This window comes from Adiantum capillus-veneris, chromosome 1, assembly GCF_014529385.1.
Source record: "Adiantum capillus-veneris isolate H3 chromosome 1, ASM1452938v2, whole genome shotgun sequence".
NCBI classification, from domain to species: domain Eukaryota; kingdom Viridiplantae; phylum Streptophyta; class Polypodiopsida; order Polypodiales; family Pteridaceae; genus Adiantum; species Adiantum capillus-veneris.
Genome location: NC_140931.1, coordinates 2,974,825 through 2,981,036, shown reverse-complemented (window position 1 = coordinate 2,981,036; position 6,212 = coordinate 2,974,825). Strand labels below are relative to the sequence as shown.

General features: G+C 43.4%; 2 pseudogenes; both read right to left on the bottom strand.

Moving 5' to 3' along the window:
- Positions 1-3,646: 3,646 nt before the first annotated feature.
- Positions 3,647-4,776, bottom strand: LOC147464216 (putative disease resistance protein At4g11170; annotated as a pseudogene).
- A 546-nt stretch (positions 4,777-5,322) lies between these two features.
- Positions 5,323-5,930, bottom strand: LOC147464215 (uncharacterized; annotated as a pseudogene).
- Positions 5,931-6,212: the final 282 nt, after the last annotated feature.

Genomic DNA, 6,212 nt, shown 5'->3' with positions numbered 1-6,212 from the left:
ACACCTATGTCCAATCATCTGAATGAATTCAACACAATCTATAGTCAGTTGTCAGCTCAAGGTGTCAAGTTTGATGAACCTGTTAGAGCTATGTTCCTGTTGATCACATTGCCGAAAAGTTGGGACACTTTTCGCACAGCTTTGAGTAATTCTGCACCTCCAGATGGTTTGAACATAGCAGGTGTAGAAGGAAGTCTGCTTACTGAAGAAACCAATAGAAAGACAATGGACAAAGGCAAAGGAACAGCCTTAGTTGTCACGGGAAGGACCAAAGAAAAGTACAAAGGTGGAAAGAGGAATCAGTCTCGTAGCAAGTCCCGCAGTGCTAAAGGCAAGAGTGACATAGAATGCTACCATTGTGGCAAGAAGGGTCACATGAAAAGAGACTGCAGAGAATGGAAAGCAGAAAAAGGCAAAGAGAAAGTTGAAGACCATGGTGAGAAGAACAAGTCCTCAGTGAAGATTCAAGAAATAAATGTGACAAACACTGTTGCAGAGGATGACAGTCTAGTGTCAGGAGACATCTACTTCTTGAAGAATACAATGGACTCAGCTCTTCTTATAGCATCTGATGGAAATGCACTGAGTGACTGTATAATAGACTCAGGGGCATCACTTCATGTGTCTCCAAACAAGGAGTGGTTTACTTCTTATGTGACCACTAAAGATCATGTTCGGCTAGGCAATGGGCAGACATGTGAGATCTTAGGTGTTGGAGATGTTCAATTGAAGTTTCAGAATGGCTCTTCTTTCACGCTGAAGAATGTGAGACATGTTCCCGCAATTACAAAGAGCTTGATCAGCACAGGTTTACTTGATGATGCTGGCTACGTCACCACTTTTGGACAGAACATGTGGAAGATATCGAAGGGTTCTATGACAGTAGCACATGGAGTAAAGTCTGGAGGACTTTACATGATTTATGTATCAAATGTCTCTAAAAATGTAATCAATGTAATCGAGCAGCCGAACGTTTCTTTGTGGCATAGCCGGTTAGGACATATGTCCAAGAAGGGAGTGGAAATCTTGTCTCGTTTTGGTTATTTGCCTGGCTTTTCATTTAATGATTTTGAATTCTGTGAACATTGTCTGTATGGTAAGCAAACACAACAGCCACATAAGCATAGAAGCAGTAGAAGAGATACACAGTTGGCACTTGTTCATAGTGATTTGTGTGGACCTATGCCTAACCTATCTCTAGGGGGAGCTTCTTACTTTATGACATTTATAGATGATTACTCGAGGAAAGTATGGGTTTACTTTCTCAAGCACAAGGATGAAGCGTTTAGTGTAAAGGGTTTTACAGACTCAGATTATGCAGGTGACTTAAACAACCGAAGGTCTACGTCAGGGTATGTGTTTACATTGGCTGGTGGAGCAGTATCATGGCGTTCTAGATTACAAGATTGGTTTACTTAGTCTACTACAGAGGCTGAATATGTTGCAGCATCAGAGGCATGCAAAGAATCAATTTGGCTTAATCGACTAGTAACAGATTTGGGAATCAAAGAAGAGATGCCTGTGTTATATTGTGATAGTCAAAGTGCTATACAATTGGCTTGCAATCCAGTTTATCACTCAAAGACAAAGCATGTGGATGTGAAGTATCATTTCATCAGGGAAATGCTCAAGGATAAGCAACTTCAGCTTGTCAAAGTTCACACCACAGAAAATCCTGCTAATCTACTTACAAAAGGACTTCCCTCAGAGAGCTTTGCGCATTTTCGCAAGCAGTTAGGTGTAGGGTAGTACATCACTTCTCTACATCTCTTGTATATTAGCTTGTATAGTAGCTTCTCTCACACTTAAAGTACCACATTGGACTTTAAGTGGGAGGTTGTTGGGGTGTAAAGCCCAATGTGGTCACCCAGGTAAGTGGGCGGGCCGCCAGGTATGTACACATATTCTTTTGTAAAAACCTAATAAGAACTCACTATGCTCTACACATTACAGTAGAGCGAGTTCACCATATCGTCGTGCTCTTCTTCTCGCACTCTCTCTTGCGTCGCACTTCCGCTCGTACTCCTTCAAAAGATTTGAATCCAAGTTGCTAAAGTTGAATCCAAATTGCCGACGGACTTAGAACAATTTGTGCAACTAGTCTTGTGCTTCTTTGTGAGTGGCTATTAGTGCTATAAACCGAGTTTAAAATTTTGGTCAACAGAGGCTCTAATTTCCTTTTTCGGGTTGAATTCATGGCAAGCAACAGTGATGGAAGCAATCTTTTGCACATCAAGAAGCTCGAGGGTGCACACAATTTTGCCATATGAAAGAAATAGGGGATGGGAATGGAGATAGATTTTGCAAGGATCCTTTCTACTCCTTTCATTGGAGTAGTGTTTGCAAAAAAAAAACTTTCCACTCCTTGGTTGGAGGGAGCTTTTTGGAGAGAGCTTTCTTTGTTGTTTCACAATCCAACAGAACCTTCAATCTAGCATGTACATCAAAACAAACTATTCTTTGAACGTAGGGGAAGGAAAGAAAGATACACACCACCCTATGCTCCCATTACCATCTGCTTGGAAAGATTCAATTGCAAATGCCTAGGTCCAGGCACTGGTGAGACAAACACCACACAAAAGACAAGTTCTCTAGTCTGCTAAATTGCCGATCGTAAAACTCCCCTTGCGATGGGGTGGTTATGGCTTTTGATGTGATGAACAATCGGGTCTAATTGTATTCTTAGCGAGCAAGTAATAGACTACATAGGAACACTCTCAAAGCAAAACCGGAGTCTGACCACAGTGGAAGCATCATAGTGTTCTATTTTCGAAGCTCAGCATATCAACTGATGTAATTGAAGTTAGAAATTTCCGTGTCCAAGAAGTCTCATTTGGTCGTCCGCGCATTGCATTGATCGAGCAAGATAATTTTGGAGACGAGATGCCCACCACATTTACTTCTCTTGATTAAAGCTGGATACCTCATTCTAAAATGGACAGACTTAACCCAACAATAGATATCATACTTTTGATCCGTCCCTAACATTTTTGGTACACCATCCAGCACAACGTCCAACTCATAAATGCAATTTCCATTGTACACCTAGGGAGCTTCATCCATCTTTTTCTTAATTGAACACCTAGAAACCATTCGGCTAAACTTGGGGTACTTATGGCTATTTAGCACAATGTACTCAAGTGTACTCTGTGCTTTTTCTACCTCTCTCTCTATACCTCCCTCCATTCCTCTCTCTCTCTCTCTCTTTCCCCTCTCTCTATATCTTTCTCTTCTCTCTCTCTCTCTCTCTCTCTCTCTCTCTCTCTCTCTCTCTCTTCCTCTATCTCTCTCTATACATCTCCCTACATTACTCTCTCTAACTCTCTTCCCTCTATCTATCTCTTGCTATAGCTTTCTCTTCTATAGCTTTACCAAACCCACAACTAGCATACTAAGTTGGGATTATAATTGTTGGCTCACAAAACTTAGGAGTATGGCACATGTTGGCTCTACGCAATCCGGGTACCTGTGTCACGCCTAAGTGAGTATGCAATGCAACTCAAAGATGTAGTCACCACCTCAAAAGACCATACACAAACTGAACTAAAAAATCCACTCCATAGCCCACTGGGGGCAAAAAGTCTCAACAAAAAGGTGTGAGAGAGCACACTTCAAAAGCCCTGCTTGAAAGAACCTGCGAGAGCCCTCATGGCTGTTGTGTATCAAGTCTTGCTCGGGGGACCTGTAATAGCCCTCATGGCTATTGAATATCTCTGTCTGGCTAATGAATCTTCAACCCAAGACAAGGTATGAAACCCTACTGCACTGAATCCGAATCTGCATGTGTTGTATGATGATAGCTCGCGACCCTCGGCTTGGGTTAGTGTGCGGCTTGAAGGTAGCCATGTAGGGTGTAATGCAAAACAACCCATGTATGGGTTCATAATCAAATTGAGCGCTAGTGCCCACAAGGAGCTTTAGGATGATAGAGATAGAGAGAGATATTATCACTAGCTTGTTTTAAGTGCTAGCACCCAATAACGGCATTCACATCATGGGGAGAGAGAGGGGGGGGGGGAGAGAGAGAGAGAGAGAGAGAGAGAGAGAGAGAGAGAGAGAGAGAGAGAGAGAGAGAGAGAGAGAGAGAGAGAGAGAGAGAGAGAGAGAGAGAGAGAGAGAGAGAGAGAGAGAGAGAGAGAGAGAGAACGTAGCATTTTTGGAAAAGTGGCTCCTCCGTCTATACTTGGTGCTAGCACCCAATTAGGGAATGCGCATCATAATCGCTTACCCTTGTGCAGTATCTCGAAGTGAACAACCATGGAGCATGGATGATTATTTGAGAGAATTCATCCACTTTTGAATGGATTGAGAGTTATTCCTCTTTGTAAGTTTATGAAAAGCTGAAGAATAGCAGCTCTTGGCATATACAAAGTTGATTTGATGAAGGTCATTGGGGAAAGCTTTGAAGGAGACGAGCAAGAAGAGTTGGCTCCATCCCTCGGAGCAACATTCAAGGATGTTGAAAAGCTCTCTCAAGCACTAGGAAGAGGCGGCATAGCCCGAAGAGAAGATTGCATGGATACTCTTGTAGTAGTCGTTAAATCAGTGTAGGATGCCCGCAACCTCAAAGGATGAAGAGAGGTGGTCCAAGAAGCTCTTCTTCACATCGAGGCCCAGATGATTGAGAAAGACATCATAGTTTCCCACATGCACAACAATTGGTCTTCAAATTAGGTCAGTACTTTCTACCATTGATATCGTTGATTCAATGTCTATGTCCTTGGTTACTTCCTCACCACCGTTGCCATTACACAAGAGGTTACCAGTCTCAGCCATGAGGTTTGAGACCAGGAAGTTGTAGAGTAGATGTGAGAGTGTGTGTGATGCTCCAATAGGCTGTGCGTGTGGAGGGAGAAATCTTGAGCACAACACAGAGCATGCTAGCTAGGAGAGAAAGAGGGCGGTAGGGCTTAGGCTATCCACGTCCATTGACCAATTCCGGTGAGGTGATCCTTCTCATGTACCTATTGTGATGAGCGCTAGTGCCCTCTCTCGGTATTGCACATGAGAGAAAAAGAGAGATGGAGAGATAGACCAAGAGAGGAAGAGGATGTTTATATACTATTCAAAAAACAAGAGAGCGAGAGAGAGAGCGAGCGAGAGAGAGAGAGAGAGAGAGAGAGAGAGAGAGAGAGAGAGAGAGAGAGAGAGAGAGAGAGAGAGAGAGAGAGAGAGAGAGAGAGAGAGATCCACAGAGGTCAGATATGACCCATGGGACCATACAAAACATAACAATGTTTCCTTCTAAGTGAAGGGGTTTTGGTTGGATACATATTAGGTAAGGATTGAGGGTCCGCTAGGAGGACAAAAGAAAAGAAAATCCTAGGGGGAGTTAGGTGAGGGGGGAGTCCCTTTAGGAGTTCGAAACTTCTGGCTAATGGCTTTACCACCTCTGTAGACGACCCATTTACCTTGCTTGCGCACTTTGCGCAGTTTCTTGAGTTCATGTTTTTCAATCTTGAGCTGATTTGTGGTGAGTTCCTCAATGATCCATACATTTGTTCCTTTGAGGACATGCGACTGGCATAGCAACTTAATTTGTTCCTCCTTATCCTTGAAAGTAATAACACAATGCTCGGGTGGCACATGACTATGAGTATCATTGATCCAAGAGATGGTTTTAGGCTTGACGTTAACTGGTTGAATAATTTCGTTGAGCTTAATAAGTGCTTCTTTGAGGGTATCCTTGATGGTGCACCATGGTGAGGGTAGCCCACCAATCCGGACCTTGAAGACATTCTCTTCCTGTAGTAATTGCTCATGAAGCTCCGTTGTCACACAAGTTTGCACCTTGGTAGTGGTCGCTGCGAATGAGCTTGGGACACCTTCGCTTCGAAATACTTGACCTTGTTGTTGGCGAGATCGACCATGGAATCAAAGCGAGCCTCTAGCTCCCTAAGGCGAGTTTTGAGGTCACGGTTTTTTTCCATGACTCGATCGAGAGCCGCTTGAAGTTGAGTGATGCGGTCGAGTTTACTAGGGGCTGTTAACACTGTGGCAAAACTCGGCCGTGCTCTTAGAGGGGCCCTTGGGAAATTTGTCATCCTTAAACTCGAATAGGATCTGCTCCGATTTTCCTCAAGACTTTGTTCTAAGTAGACTCTGCTCCAAGTATCTCCATATTGTGCTCACTTTGCTATACTTTGAGTGTGCCTCCAGACTATGGTCAAAGTGCCCACTTTGAGAGCACCTTGAACCTCCTCTGATTGAGA